General features: G+C 35.7%; 1 protein-coding gene across 2 annotated transcripts in view; it reads left to right on the top strand.

The window, feature by feature from the left end:
- The first annotated feature begins 7,311 nt into the window (after positions 1-7,311).
- Positions 7,312-16,770, top strand: part of LOC149542215 (plant/protein (DUF810)) — a 307,344-nt gene continuing 297,885 nt past the window's right edge. For both annotated transcript variants that reach the window (XM_089797228.1, XM_089797227.1), the window contains exons 1-2: positions 7,312-7,651; positions 7,886-8,018. The gene's annotated coding sequence lies outside the window, so the exon portion shown is untranslated. The remainder of the gene's footprint in view (positions 7,652-7,885; positions 8,019-16,770) is intronic.

Below are 16,770 nucleotides of genomic sequence, written 5' to 3'. Positions count from 1 at the left end.
AAAACATTGACGAGTGCAAACTGTAGCGGAGAATAGAGGAGGCTCCATCGGGAAAGGTGTTGCACAGGCAGAGGCAGGATTCAAGCTGTGCACGAGAGGGGCCACGAGCTCCTAGCTGAGTGTAGGTGGAGTGCAGGTGGCCTCGTGGTGGCAAGGCCCAAATTTTTTAAAATTTTTTTTTAATGAAATCGTTTGTACAGTCCTTATGGAAGGGCCTGCGACAAAATTTATTTTGCCTCCCGGAGCCCTGTCACCAAAATTGAAAAGTTTAATATGAATCCTAACTGCAAATGACCTTTCGGATCTAATGGATGCATCTGTTTGGGCCCAAAGTGCTCTGAAAAAATGCTCTTCCCCTAGATTCAAGAAAAATGCATAAACAAACTAGAGTTTGTGTCTCTGAATTGCAGCTTCTAAATTCCTTCAATGAAGCAGTAGTAGGGAGGCTCTAATACCATGTAGAAGTTGATGAAATCCAACTCCAGAGCTTACCAAGATCACCTGCATGCAAATAACCCATCGAAGGGAAACCAAGAAGGAAGAGGTGGAGCTTGGAAAAACCCTAAATGGACATGAGAGAGAACATATTGCAAAACAATGAAAATGTATTTACAATGAAAATGTGTTTAGAAAATATAATGAGAGAGCCTGAATCTAAAGGCCTCATGGAAGCTTGTAGAACAAGCTAGAAAGAGGTAGAAGATAAGGTGATAACTAAGCACACTTCCACAAAAAGGTGAAACATGCTAGAAGGGAACAAACTCCCGTGTTGTCAACAACTCATCTCTACAACTATTAACTACTAAATATTAAATAAATGCATTAACCTAAGTAAGCTTTAGTAAATAGAATAAATAATTAATAATTTACTCTAACACTCTTAAGCCTATTTGTTAGAATCTTGGAGAAGATCTTATAGACTGCGTTACAAAATGCAATATGCCGAAAGTCCCCAGGAGTCTAAGGGTCATTCTTTTTAGGAATCAGAGTGAAAAAGGAGTAGTTGATTTCCAATAGTAGAGCTCTACCATTTGTCAAAGCTTCAATGGCTTTCTAAAGATCTTCTTCGATAATATCCCAACATTTTTGAAAGAAGAAGGCCTGAAAACCATCAGGACCTGGGGATTTATCCGGATTCATTTTAAAAACTACCGATTTCACCTCTTCCATAGTAATAGGGTTGTTCAAAGACTTATTATCCTTGGATGAAATTAATTTTGGGATGAATCTAAGCATCTTCGCTTGTGCCTCTCTATTAGACCCTTTGAAATTATTTAATACTTTTTGGAAATGTGCTACAAAGGTATCCGCAATTTCACTTGGTTTCTCAGATTTTATACCCAAGTGATTTTTGATACTAGTTATTTTATTCTTTGATCTATTATAAAGGGTGAAATTGTAAAAAAAATTCGTATTCCAATCCCCTTCATCTAACCATTTTTCTCGTGATTTCTGTCTTCAAAATATTTCTTCTTTAGATAATATGTCCTCCTATCTAGCGAGAAGTCCTTTTTCTAGCAAGTGAATTTCATTGTTCATACCTTTCTTAATTATTTATAGGTTTAGATTCCTTAATTTATCTTCTATTTCTATTTTTTCTTTAAAGATGTTATTCAAGTGATCTTTATTCCATCTTAGGATCCTTTCTTTTAACATTTTCATTTTGGAAATGAAAATAAACATCTTGGAGCCTTCAAACTTGTCTTGCACCCACCATTCTTTAATATTCCTGATAAAATTAGGATCTTGGAACCACATTTTTTCACATTTAAATGGGTTCTTAGTAGGTTTCGAAGGCTTACTAAATTCAAATAAGACTCAATAGTGATCAAACCCAGCAACTGGCAAAATGGAAGATTGGAAATTTAAATTATAATCATCTATATCACCTATAATAAAAAACCTATCTAGTTTTTCGATAATGAACACAAAATCTTTCCTTCTATTATTCCATATGAAATTCCCATTGTTGATTGGAATATCTATCATATTATGCTTGCCAAACCATACTTTAAAATCCAATGGTGATTGCAAGAGGTGTTGGATACCACTTACTTTTTCTTCTAGATTTAGAATAGTATTAAAATCACCTCCTACCAAGAAAGCTCTATCTTGAAAACTATTAATGAAAGTGTTGATTTCATCCCAGACAACTTTTTTCCCCATATGGCTAGTCGGACCGTAAACATTAATAAGAATGAACTGCAGATTTGATTTTAGACTCTGAACACTAATACTAATCCAGTTGTTACTGTATTTTATACAATTAATGGCTACCTTCCTAGAATTCCAAATTAATCCTAGACCTCCTGATGCACTTACAAACTCTTGAAAAGTGGAGTCCCAAAGACCTAGCATCTTATTTAATTTCAAACCTTTTGCCTTATTTAGCTTTGTTTCCTGAATTAAAATAATTTATGATTCAAAGGTTTTAAGATTTTTCTTTAGTAACCTTTTTTTCCTAGGAGCATTTAAGGCCCTAGCATTCCATGTAGTGATCTTCATGACTCCTTGGGAAGGCCCTTACCCTTCCCATTATTTAGTAGCTGATCTATCTTTTGCTATTCTTTGCTAAGTCCATCTGCTTCCCTGAGTTCCTTCAACAATTTTCTACCTCTTTTACCTTTCACTCTGTCAAAGTTAGGGGAGTTTAGACCTTCTTGATTCATTTGGATCCCTAAGTGTTCTAAATCATTTTCTACATTTTGAATAATAGGAATCTTATTGCCCCCATTTTTCCTTCCAAATCTTCAGTTTCAAGTTCTCTTATGATTTGGTTAATTATTCTTGACTGATCTCCATCTTCTGAATTTAAACCTTCCTTGTTATCTTTTCCATTCCCTTTATCTTTATGCTTTGTCACTAATAATTTTTCACATATCTGAAACTTACCCTTGATGTTATCCTCCATATCTATGTTTATAAGATCTCTTCTTAAGTCTTCAGCTACATAGTCTCTACCACCTAATTTCAGGATTCTCTAAATTAATTCTTCCTTCTGAGTCTCTGTACTATTATCAATATTCTCCAAGTAGAATACCTAGACTAACTCATCAGCTAGTTGTTCAAGATTCTCATCTTCTAGTTTTAATGTCTCTAATATTGGATCCATACTGCTATCCTCATTTAAAAAATTATGTACTTTGTTTGATAGGGAGCTATCTATCTGCTTAGTGTTGCTACTATTATATGTTAGATTACCTTTTAGAGTAAAAGGTGAACTTACAGTAGTAGATGGAGTCTGCCAAAACTTAGATGTTTAGATAGATACCTCTTTGTTGGCAGTTGTATCTCTGTCTTTTGTGGCCCACATCTGACACTGTTCCATATGGATGTCTTCCTTCATGAAATTGTGAGTTTCTTCTCTATCTGCACTTGATTCGAAAAGCAAAGGGTTCTCCAACTTCTCTATATTATATTTTTCAGGAACCCTTGATGCCTTGTTTTGATTTGATGTTGATACCTCTTTGTCTAGGTCTTCCACACCCATTAGACTTAACTATTTTTCTGAAGCTTTGTTGAGAGGGGAATTCATGTCCTGCTATTCATTATCAATGGGACTTGATGAATTTAATCCCCTTACATTGGAAGTTGAAGGTTTTTGAATCCATTTTGTCTTTGTCTCGCTATTTATCATATCTTTACCTTTATCAGATGACATACTTTGCCCTGGATTGCTCTTTGTGTCTTTTTGCTTTCTTTTAGATCTTCGTTTAGTTGCTTTATCATTAATCTGTGTCAAATCTAGATACTCTTTGTGATCAACCACTATGATCGATCTGATTCTTACATTAGCTTCTGTGTTATTCTTATTTTTTCCATCAACATTCCTTTCAGTACTTCGAAGATCATTTTGGATTTCATACTTTGAAGATGTGTTCATATCTGTGAATCTAATTCTCAATCTCTTTTCTTGGATTCTTAACTTAGGAAACATCCTCTGAAAGTCTGAAGTGAGAGGTAGAGTTTCAAAACTAGTTTTCCTGTTGTCCTCTAATTTAATGAGTTCTGAAATCTCCCCTTTGAATAATTGCAAATTTAGATCATACAATGCCTTTTTAGTAATTACTTTCTTATGCATTTGAATTGGATGATTAAACTTTGTTCTGATAAGTAGTTTCACATTATTGTATTACTGAAAAGAAGCATCTATCCCTATGAGATCTCCTATAGCAGACCCTTTCGATCTAATAATCTCAATTTGATTCAACTTAGGTGGTAAAGACTAAATATTGAACAAAATTGGGCAAATAATATCTATCCCCCCATCTTAAAATTTGGAGTCCATTCAACGAATTTGATAGCATGACCATTAAAGAAGCATTCAGAAACATTGATAAATTCTTTCTTAATAAATTCATCCATACAATGTAAATATAGGGATTTATCCAGAAAAAAGAGATACTTACCTGGTTGCGACAGTTTTCTTCTAACCAATTTGAAAGAAGGAGCAAGTCTTCTTTAGGGCCATTCCATACCACAAAAATACCAACTTTTTGGCATTCACACCAAGCGATTTCAAATTCATCATTATGAATAATGATGGAGTTATCTTCGCAGACTGGAGATGCCTTGGAATCCAGGTTTGATGATTTCGTATGAACCCCTACTGCAAATTGCCAATGCGTAGGAATATAGGAGGACAAAGAATTGATATGAAATTCAACTAAACTGGACCAATTGGAGTGTAACGGAGCAACATACGCTAACCTATCAATTTCTAATGGATGTTGAAGTGGCTTCTAGTTGGGTTGTGCATACTTTATAAGATTGAAAATCCTAAATTGGTTTTCCAAACTGTCTATAGTAAAAATTGGCAGCGAATGGAAGATACCTACTGATTCTGATGCTGCATGAGGGGATTTAGCGTGGGCAATCTTTGACAAGGCACTCCTTCCAATAAATGCTTCTTGGTGAAGATTCGATTCACAAAGGTGCCGATCTTTCTCCACATTTTCCAAAAAGGAAATTTTATTTACAATTGTCATCACATACTCTGAGTGTGAGAGACCCTAGATGCCTACGAAAGACTATATGGTGCAATACTCTTTGTTCCTGCTTTCAACCAAATACATCGATTTAGGGTATCTTCTTTTGTTTTGGTTGTTGCATTTCAGCTCTATTTTTTTTCGCACGACTACTGAATTTCTGCTTTGCTTTTTTCACCATTTTTGTCATAGATAAGAAATAACTTATTAGTTTTAAACACGATCTTATATTGATCTTCTAGAGGAATAAAAATTTGATTATAACTAGACAATCCATCCATAAAAGATAGTAAAGCATGTCGAGCGGTTGAATCCACTATCATGTCAATGCTAGGCAAGGGGAAATCATATTTCAAAGAAGCTTTGTTCAAACCTCGAAAGTTAGTGCACCACAAATCTTATTTTCTCCCTTAGAGACAACAACAATGTTTCCTAGAAATCTGACCTTAAACATATTATCTGATCAACTTAAAAATCATTCTCATAATTTTATAAATAAAAAATCTATGTATACTATCAACAATTCAAAACTAAAATGAAAAAAATAAAATACTAATTTCTAATTGCTTGGAACAAAAATGTTTAATAATTAGTTAACTAGAGCTTATTGCAATAATATTACCTACCACAAATACTAACAACTCATCCTTTCTAAATAAAAACATATTTACATCTAAGCAAGAGCTTACAACACAACAGTAAAAGCTTCTCATATGGAAGATCTTGGGTTTGAATCTGCTCTCACTTACTAAATAATCATAATTAATAACAACACATAATAATAATTAATCTTGGCTTCAACCTCTTACCGATAAAAATAAATATTAAAATCTTATAAATATATATTTTTGTTTATAAAAATATTAAAAAAACATTATGTTTAAATCTCTTTTCTTCAATACATATTTTAGTGCACAATAATCTTTTATTTGATAATTATTATGGAAAAAGCTAAAAGTTGAAAATAAATTAATTTATTATCTCCTACTTTCTTCATTCATTTTGTATAATCACAAATCTCTTATAATGAAATCAAGAGATTAAATGTCATCTTTCATGTTTTATATCTCTCTCATTGAGGGCCTGTTTGGTTGTTGGAATAGCACGGGAATTGGCATTAAAAATTAGAATACAAATTATATTCTTTGTTTGGTTGGCAGAATTGGAATGCAGAATAGGATTACGAATTCCCAAAATAGCCCAAAATGAGCTTTTGTCTAATCTCAAAAATACTTGTAATTGGAATGCCCCTTCCTATTCTCAATCTCACTTGAATCATATTTGATAATCTCGTCGGGTCCATTTGATATTTTTTGGGGTTTGGTCGAACTGCCAGTCATTCTGCTCATTGTGAAAGCACTGTAAACAAGTATTGTGTTAAATGGAGACACTGTTTGGAATTCTCCGGATCATGTGACTGGGCCTCCATATGAGTTTTGAATCGAGCCTGCATAGATAGCTTTGGATCTGCAGAAATGGGTGGAGCCGTAATGATTTGGAAAGCGGCACATACTGTCAATGCCTCTAACTAGCGCCTAGGAAGAAAAAAACAATAAATTTCTTGCAATTCGTTGGCACCGATTGACCTATTTTCCCCTCAGACGCCAAGTCAAAAATAGTTCCTGTGAACAAGTAAAAACCTGCAATATTTTTAATATCTAACATTCCTTATACAGAGAAGTTCAAAGTTGGAGAATGACGCCAAAAATTTGCTCCTGCCCCGCATTCAAACTTGTCTCTTTGTCAAACATTTAACATCGGCAATCGATGGCTTCAAAACAGTGATTTCCCCATCAATGTCGTAGGTTTTCATTTCATATTCATAAGGTCTTCATCTCTGAATCTAACTGTTTTTCCATTCCTATTCCAATTTCAAATTTATACAACCAAACAGGACTGGAATTACAATTTTCTGCTCCCATTCCCCAGTCCCATTCCCATTCTTATTTTCAAATCTAATTTTCAATTCCTACCCCTGCAACCAAACGGGCCCTGAAAGACACGATATCTACTTCCAACCAAACAAACTAGTAAATTAAAATATCTTGCAAAGTCAAATCTCCATGCTCCTACTCCCGAGCTGACCTTTTATTATTATTATTATTATTACGAACGTAGTGTATTCTTTAAGTAAGAATCCTCAAAAACACAAAAACACAAGGGAAATTAAAATTTACTCATTTCCTTTAATTTCAATGAAGACTACTCCCAACCTAATTTTCCTAGTTGAGAGAAATCTTCGCAAAATGAGAAAGCTCATGTGCAAGTAAAACTAGTTTGAGAAAGATTGCTCCTCTAAACCAAACCATCAACATCTTATTTTAACCCAAATTTGGCGACTGGGCCCTTTATGTCATTATGCTCCTCGTGAATAGCCATATCATTAGGTCCGAACCCTAGCAATCAGCGAAACAAGGATTCACCGTCAGAAGATAGTCACAAGGGCCCACAAATAAATCCTTGTGACGAACTTCTATGCCACAGCCGCAAAGCCAGCGCATATGACCGTGTGGGAGGGTAAAGGCCTTCGGACAGGGTAAGAATGGAGCGACTGTTTAAATTAACAGTGCCAGTTTGTGCGTAGCTATGGGCATGGCGAAATGACAAATGTCAACTACAACCAGCTGTTTTCCAAATGGTGCTTACTACATTCTGCGATTCAAGTAAATCTAAACTTATATCAGTCATTTGAGCATTTTCTTGCTCCAGATCTTACAATGTAGCTCAATTTGTCATTAAGTTAATTGGACAAACCGCTTTTGCCCACAATATTTAACTGTAACTGAATCTGAAGCAGAATGATTTGAACTATTTTTTTCCCTCTCCATTTGAGTTTAAGCAAATCTGAAGCATAATGTTAATAGTTTTTCCACCGCCTGTGTATTTGACTTTAACAGCATCTGATGAAATATGAAGTTTTCATATTGCTTGATGGATCTTACGGGGTGTTGAGTTTGATCTGAGTATCGTGTGACTTCTATTCTTTGATTCGCCGAAGGTGCGAGGTTCTGAGGAACATTTGCAATGCAGGTAAGCTTTGCAGTCTTAGATGGAAATGTGCTGTTTTAAATCTATTATTTAATTTCTTTTATAAGCTTTGAATATCTCTAGAGAATTTAGACTTGATGCTCGATATCAAGGACGAAATGGATAATATTATTCTAACAATTCACCATTTTAAACTTTTTTTAAAGTACAAACGCCACGAAATTTACAACAGACGTAGGCATTGAAGGAAGCAGATTGATAGATAGATGGATAGATAAAATTTTAACGTCCACGAGGCTAAAAATAGCCTATGGGACAATTTTCTGTACATGGCAGGGTTTACTTTTCAAGCTCTTAAATAAAGCTGAATTGCGGTCTGTTTAGTGCACACTTGTCTTCAGCGAAAGAATTTAACGCATAAAATTAACGGTAGGCGTTAAACTTGGTGAAATCTACGTCAGGTTTAGAGGCGGTCGCAGCGAGAGTGGAATATTTGATTATTTGTAGTAAAGTGTACTCTGTATGATCGAGTGTGACCCTGCTTACTCTCGAATAGAAAAAGATAAAATGATAGCACATTAAGGTCCATTATTACAAATAACGTCTTTAGCGAGATTGAATTAGGGAAGCAAGTATGATTAATAGTTTACTTTGTCGAAGCGGCGTTACTGGCCGCCCTTTTTCCCGGTAAATATCATCCATACTAACAAGCACTCGTTGTTTTACGGATGCATTAACATTTACCGCAAAGTTAATCATTGAGAATGAAATATTGTATTGTGTATAGTCTATTGTTGCCATTGAGGCTAAGGGTTTTGTTATATCACAGGTGTTTTTTGTATCATGCCACATTGTAAGCAAAGTCCTTGTCATTTCTTTGGTCATAGGTTGAGTTACGATAAGTCTTGCCATGTTTGCCCATTTGTTTTTGTCGTCTATTATCTGTGTCTTTGGTGTGCCGATGAAAAGCGCTTTGAACTCATCTGCTGAGTGGAAGACTGGTCTTTCTAATGATAAAGAAGTGGTGTAAAATTCATCGAGTCAGGAAAGCTGTTACTCAGTACAAAGGAGCACTCCTGTGAATGATACTGAAATCCAGATCATAAAATTTGCAAGCCCATTTAAGGAGTGCATCGCACCAAGGGTTGGCAAGAATTCTCGAGGTAAAAATTGCATAAGCTTACAATGGAAAGAAATGTTCAAAATCGTGATGATTATTTTCTAATGTTAAATAACATTGCATAAATCACACAATAATGAAAATTTCAAAATGTGGAAACATACACAAAATGTAAACCTTCAAATCAATCATTGTTTTTTTGGAAAAGTCTACAAGGCAACCTTCACAACTGATGCTACTGACAGTTGCATGGAAGTCAGTATATTATGCTTCAACTTTCTAACTTGCTCCAATCTTTATACTAATTCAGGTAAAAAATTAAAAAATCAACCTCCTAAAAATCAGCTTTGTTTACGAAAAGAGTCCTTATGAATTATAAGAACGAGATGTAAAGTAAGTCTAAATTTTTAGCTGCATTTTATTCAGACTTATAATCTTTTTATTTAAATAAAAGACTAACATTTTAATTCGCAAAAGTGAAAAAAGAAGAAGAACAGCTTGAACCTTTTCACATGTTTACACTGAACTTGTGTGGAAGTTTTCATCTGACCTAAAAAATCAACAATCCCTTTAACAACGAAGAAATTCTGCATGAATCCATCAGCTACCTGCTGATTTTGTGCTTCCTAAAAAATGGAACGCTCTATGATGTTTCTCAGCAATGCCATGTAGCTAGGAAACTTCTTTGGAGCTCTGCTCTCCTGAGCAAACATTCTCTTGAAAATGTCTGTGTTGACCATCAAGGTCTTCTGAACAGAACTGGAGGGGACTAAGGTTTCTCCCTCCTCATTTGAAGGCCACTATCCGGAATTGGAAGCTACTGGTGTCTCTGGAGACCCAAACTCAAACCTTTGGAGCTACTCATCCTCTACCATTGGAAAGATCTAATGAGTCTACTTAGTTGCACAGTCTTCTTCAAAGTTTATATCCCTACCGACTACTACTTTTCCCTAGAATAAAGATGAAGCAAGGTTACTTTGAGTTTCTGGGATGGGGGGACGTGTCTCTGGGATGCTGATTTTTCAAGCCAATTTTGGGGATGGATAGGGGACAGCAAAGGGGATAGATGGCTAGATAAAAATAGGGAAAATTAAAATATGTAGGGAATTTTAAAATATTCATGTGAAAACATGGATAAAGTATACACACACATTATGGAACCTTAGATAATGAGAATTAGCAGAATTCTTCTGCCAATTTTTTGTTATTTCGAGATTCAAAATCAAATTGCCCTAGATTTCATTATAAACATGCAGAATTTATAGGGATGTCCTGGGGACAGGGATGCCTGAAAAAAGACCAGGGATGCGTCCCTGGTAAATCTGGATATAAGCTGAACAACCAAAGATGTGGAAACTACTCACCTAGGTTCACACTGTTGGAAATGAGAATAGAGTAACTGAGAGGGGGAGGGGGTGAATCAGTGATTCCATAAATTTTCCACAGTCCCTAAGATGTCTAAATATACCCTTGATCTGATTAATAAAATGCTGAAACTTGATAATGCAGCAAATGATAAATATTAAGAACTGATATGTTATCATGCACAAAGTAATTCAGTAATTAAGAACACATGAGACACCAGTTTTAACGTGGAAACCCAATATGGGAAAAACCACCAATGTAACTTTTTCACTCTTCTGAAGTGAGCCCTGTTAGGAGCCAACCCTGTTAAAGGTTACAAAAACACACTGTTAGGTGTGACCCTGTTAAAGGATTTAATCACCCTGTTAGGAGTGGCCTTGCTAGAGGTCTTTAGAACAATTCAACTGAACTGTCACCTTGTTAGAGGATTTATTGAATGGCTGTTAAACCAACTCTGTTAAGAGATTTTGAATACACTGTTACAATGGTTAGAAAGCAACAATGAAATGACCTGATATAATGTGCAACTTATCTTTGCTGATTGCAGATCTCTGTTATGCTTGGCTGGATCCTTACTGATCAAATACAACTTTGCAGCTCCTTCAACACATCTGATCCTTCATCAAACTTTTCTCAACATTCGCCTCTTCATACTATAATTCACATTCATAACTTCTCTTTTTCAATTACACACTTTAATCCATAACTTGAATGACCATATATACCTTTCAGATTATCTAAGTCGGCTCGAATTACTGACTATTCAAACAATTACAACAGTCGGCTAGAAGTAATTAATTTGCACATCCTAATACTGGCCGACCCTGCACGGAAAACTTTGTTCAGAAAATAATTCCTGTGTTAACCGACTGAGCTCGGTGTATACAACGAACTTCGTGACAATCCTTCAGTCGCCGGGAGAACTCGGTAAGTACTGAGTTTCCTGAGATAACTGAGTAAGCTCGGTGGAAACTACCCTTTGGAGACTGAGTGAAGCTCGGTTAACACTGACTTCTTCATGATTCATTTGATGACCGAGTGAGCTCGATGGAAACTAACCTTTGGAGACCGAGTGAATCTCGGTTAACATTGACTTTTCATAATTCATTTGATGACTGAGTGAGCTCGGTGGAAACTAACCTTTGGAGACCGAGTGAATCTCGGTTAACACTGGCTTTTCACATTTCCTTCGTTGACCGAGTTAGCTCGGTTAACACTGTCTTCCATATTTCCTTCGATGACCGAGTGAGCTCGGTTGGCACTGTAAATTGCATTGCAGACTGTCTGAGCTCGGTGAACTTGAGACTAATGACTGATATGACATTTGCGTGACATCAAGGACAACATTATCCAACACACACCACTCAATGTCTCTTTTGCTGTGAGACATGGTTTACTGGCAAAAACATTGGCAAGTCTAGGTCACAAATCATGGCCTTAACAGCCCCATTACTGATCTATTCTTTTGCGCTGCAACCCCATTCTGATGTGGGTTGCATGCCTTGTAAACTCCCTCTTTATCATTTTTTTCTTATAGAAACTTTCAAACTCCTTGGAGGAATGATTTCCCAAATTGTCTGATCTTAAGAACTTAATCTTCTTCCTTGTTTGATCAATTAGTGAATTGAATCCTTAACTTGCTAAAGAGCTCATCTTTGGTCTTTGTAAATTAGATGATTTTCTTGCCAAAGTAGTCATTGAGGAAGGAAAAGACCAAATTGCTGGTTGTAATGGTTTAGAAAATGGTAGGAATTTTTTTTTTACTGACCTTGTTATGATTCGTTTGTTTAGTTGCGATCTTTCATGTGAACCTCCTTCGATATTCTTCAATGATTGGATTGTGATTTTTACATATAAAAATCCCTGAGGTTTGCAAAAAAGGATTTCATTATTTTTTCAAACATTTTTCGCCACGACTTCTTCAATTTTACCTGCGATATGTATATTTGTAGCCAGTCATGATTTTTCATAATACCCGTGATTCAATTATAAAAAATGAACTTTTGCTTTTTCGCCTAAAACAATAATCATGATTTTTATGTATAAGAAGCCACATGATTTTCACTGTTGGCATTCTGATTGCTAAACCTTGATCTTTGATACCATGATGAGATTTTCAGAATCTCAATGATATGCCCTAATGCTTGTAGCATTGCATAAACCACGCTATAGTGGATTGTTCAAAATGTGGAGGCATACAATACTCCTTCAAGCTTGAATCTTTCAGACTTATGTTATTGACGCCTTAATGGACATTCATTGTATTCAGCATGTTACAATCTTTATATGTTTCTCCCATCTTTATACTAGTTCAGCTGAAAATCTGATCTCCAATAATTTATCTTTATTTACAAAAAACATTATCACTTGTGAGGACAAGATGGAAGATAAGTCTAAATGTTTGTATGCATGGATATAGATCAAATAAATAGATTGCAAAAATCAGTTCTAAAGTGATTCAACCATAGAGGTAATAAGGTAAGATAATTTGATAAGGTGCCCAAGAAACCTCCTACATTAGGCCCAAGAGTGGATTTACCACCCCTCTTGGCCTCATGTGGCCTATACCATTTGGTGTACCTGGTGTGGGGTACTGTGCTGTTTTCCTCCATCCTGCCATCCTTAATTTACCTCCAATGATTGAACATCCATTTGCGATGATAGGGATTGTGAGGAACCTTCATAATAGAGTGTCTTGTAATCGATCCTTCCTAAGCCCAAAGGAAGTCCACATTGCCCCCCTTTGGCCCCATGCAGACTCCCTGTGACAAACATGAGGTGGCATGCTTAGAAGGTGACCTTATTGCCATTTTTGCAATTGAAAAATCCTCACTTTTTCCCACCATTGCCGATTAAATCAGTCAGAGATAAAACACAGTATCTTATCCAAATCACATATTCCATGTGTCCATATATTAGGCCAAGTCATAGATAAGGAATCAGCAATATATCAAAGTATAAACAACAATCTATTTCATTTCAAAAATATGCCACTATAAGTATAAATTTATACACTAATGAGTAATATAAGCAGTCATATGCAAGCATTAATTATATGCATTTAATTTAGTAACGGGCAGTCACAAATATTGTGCAGTGAACATATTAAGATACTCATACCAGAGATCGCAAATTATAAATATGAACTGTTGTATCTCTTTTCTTATTACTAATGTATATTCTTCCTTCCTTTTCAATGATTGAAAGATTAATATAGACTGATTGAATCAACTGGAGGGCTGTTTGCTTGATTCCCAATTGATGTTTGAGGAATGATAGAATGATTTCTCTATTGATGATATTGGATGATGATTGAAAGAATGTGGAGTTCATAGATTGAGGAGTGATGATTGAGTGAGTGCTGATTTGATGTATTGGTCGTTGATGATAGATAATTGATCCTTGAAAGCTTGGAATGATCTCTCCTTTATACATTATTGGTGAAAGGGTCAACACCTTCCATAAGAATTAAGTCTCCACTTTCCATTGTGGCCTTTGAGAATAATATTTTTTTTCCCAACGTTATTTATCTTGGATGCCCTCCTCAAATGAAACCTTCTCCTCTATATATCTTTCAATGTGAAGAAGAGTCACATCTCTTCACTATATTTGTCCCTTGCAATGGTCATACCCTTTCACAATTACCACCCTTCAAAAGGGTCACAACCCCTCATCTTTGCTGCCTGTATGGAGGGTACTTCCTTATCCTCTTCCCCATCCTTCCTCTCCTTCCGTAATTCTTATGCTCCCCTTATGCAGATTGGAACTGTCTTGTATCTCAGGACATAATTTACAATGGTTACCCTCCTTATCATGATCCTGATGCAAGTAGAATGTCTCTTTGACAAGGTAAGATGACAATAACTTTGGTTAGCTCCAATGACAAGGGATAGTTCCAAGTCCCACCAATGGTTGAGGCAATCAGGTAGTTCAAGTATAGTTCTCCAAATGTCCACTGATCACAACCAACTCGCCTATTCCTGCAAACACACTCAAAGCTTCATCAATCCCTAATTGGACTCTTCACCTTCCAAGGCTATCACACAGGCACTCCCTAGGATCTTTCACTACAAGCTTCCCATGAGCATGTCAGAGGCTTTAGACATCTTATCCCATTGAGAACCAACCATTTCGGAGGTTGCAAACTTCATTCCAAACACCCTCAAACAGAAAATGTAAAACAGGCCTTTAAAAGACCTAGAACAATTAGGCCTCCAAATCGAGTATTTGGGCCTTAACTTAAAATCTTTCCTAAACACCCTAGGAATAAACTGTTAAGGTTATAGCTTCTGTCAGATTAAATTGACCTAGAGATAATCTCTCTATTGTCATTGGTTAATCATAAATAAGAGAAACACACACACACACACACACACACGTGAAGAGACATGTCTCTTCTACGAATATTTATATAACATTCAAATCTGCTGTTGAAAAACACAAATTACAATGGCAGTGTCATTACATTTGCAGAAAAAGATCTTTTAAATTCAACAGGGTATCAGAGCCGTGCTGCAAATGTAAGTGATGTTACACTTCAAACAATAATAGAGAAAATAATTTGATAGTTGCAGACCTGTATAATTTACATTGCATTATCTTGTAAGGAGGCCAAGCAATTTCTAAAAACCTGAACATTATGGCTTGATTAAATTCCCTGATCACAGTGTTTTTTTCCTGGTCTCGCATGTTGGTGGCTTAAAAGGTGGAGATGTTTGGATCTGAGCATTTGTGAAAATTTGACATCTTTTCTGGAGAACTTTAGCACACTGAGATCTTTGAAAATTTTGGACTGAAAAGTGGGATCGAGTGGAGAAATGAGATGTGTAGTTATTCGTGTAAGATAAATCATAAAACAAAATTGAATTTAGTTAAATGTATTCCATCGATTAAGGTGTTGAGAGAAATTAATAGATACTGATTAGTAGTACAGAGGAAGTAAGAAGTTAGAATTAATATGTATAGTTCATAAATATATGAATTTTAAATACAGTGCATGTGGCCATCAAAACCGTGTACAGATGATAATAAAACATTGAACATTAGTGTAACACAGTATAACTGGGAGCAAGTAGATGGAAGAACTAAAAAAAAAACATTGTACCATGTTTAATGCCAGAATCTCGGAAAGAGAGCAGACAAATCAGTAGAAGAGCATTGCAGAACGACTTTGCCAGTAGTGATCAACTATTACCGGCCAATGTGGAAATAAACATATGTACTATCTTCTACTTGAACCACGGGCCAATACAGAGGTAAATGCATTGAAAGGGGAGCAGACTGGATGAAGTACATTTCCATAGATAAGTGACGGTTGAGAAGATTAAGTAGCAGAACCGAGGGACATACTTACTCCCTTCTTCATACTATAAGGGTGAATGCCAAGATGTGACAACATGTTATATACATCGTAGGTTTATATCATATAGAAATTTTGCATTAAGGTGTGTGCAAGGGAGGACATGGACAAAGAGACAAGGGAAAATCAGGTATGGAATGGAAATGACATTTACAGGGAATACAAAAGGAAAATGGGATTAAAAGACCAATCAGATCGATTAGTGAAAAGGTGAAAAGATCAATGGACAAACATTCAATGCAAATAGTTTCCAATAGAAGGATCCACGCAGCAATCAAGACACTCAGAAGGCAGGTGGCATATTGGGCCCTGCCGGGCAAAAATAAGGAATATACAAGCTTCACTATTATGTGGAAGGTAATATAGTTAAATACAAGAGGCAATAAATATTTATGGTCATACATGGCTTTTAAGGGAATCAAAATCATGGAACAAGAACTGTGAGGTGTGATAGTCGATTCGCATTGTGAGCATACCAAATCCCGTACAAATGTACCATCGTCAACAAATGATCCACGACAGGTCAAACAATGTACTCCACAACATATCGGCATAGAAGGAATGATACTATTGATGAATGGTTATCGACGCTTATGGTAGAGACAATTTGTATTACCATTGAATCATACGTGCTTTGTTAAGGGTAAAGATCAAAACATATATTAAGAATGGATTACTTCTTCAGCACCAAGCAACTACTTTAGAAGGCAAGATCGGGATAAATACAAATGGAAAATCAGTGATGGAAGACATTACATAAATTAAGGAATATGAAATATATGAGTCGATTCTGAATGAAGAATAATAGAATCACTTCATAAACTGTTAATGAACGAGCTACGTCTTGGTGGCAACAATTTTGATACTACTATCAAATTAGAAGAAATGACCTTGCATTGAAGGTTATAACCAGTGCATATCAGTTTCTTATTAATTGGCAATGGTACTCA

The sequence above is a fragment of the Cupressus sempervirens genome, chromosome 8 (genome assembly GCF_028749045.1).
Source record: "Cupressus sempervirens isolate cs-2001-9-10 chromosome 8, ASM2874904v1, whole genome shotgun sequence".
Classification (NCBI taxonomy): domain Eukaryota; kingdom Viridiplantae; phylum Streptophyta; class Pinopsida; order Cupressales; family Cupressaceae; genus Cupressus; species Cupressus sempervirens.
The sequence above is the reverse complement of the archived record's forward strand: the minus strand, read 5'-3'. Positions and strand labels throughout refer to the sequence as shown.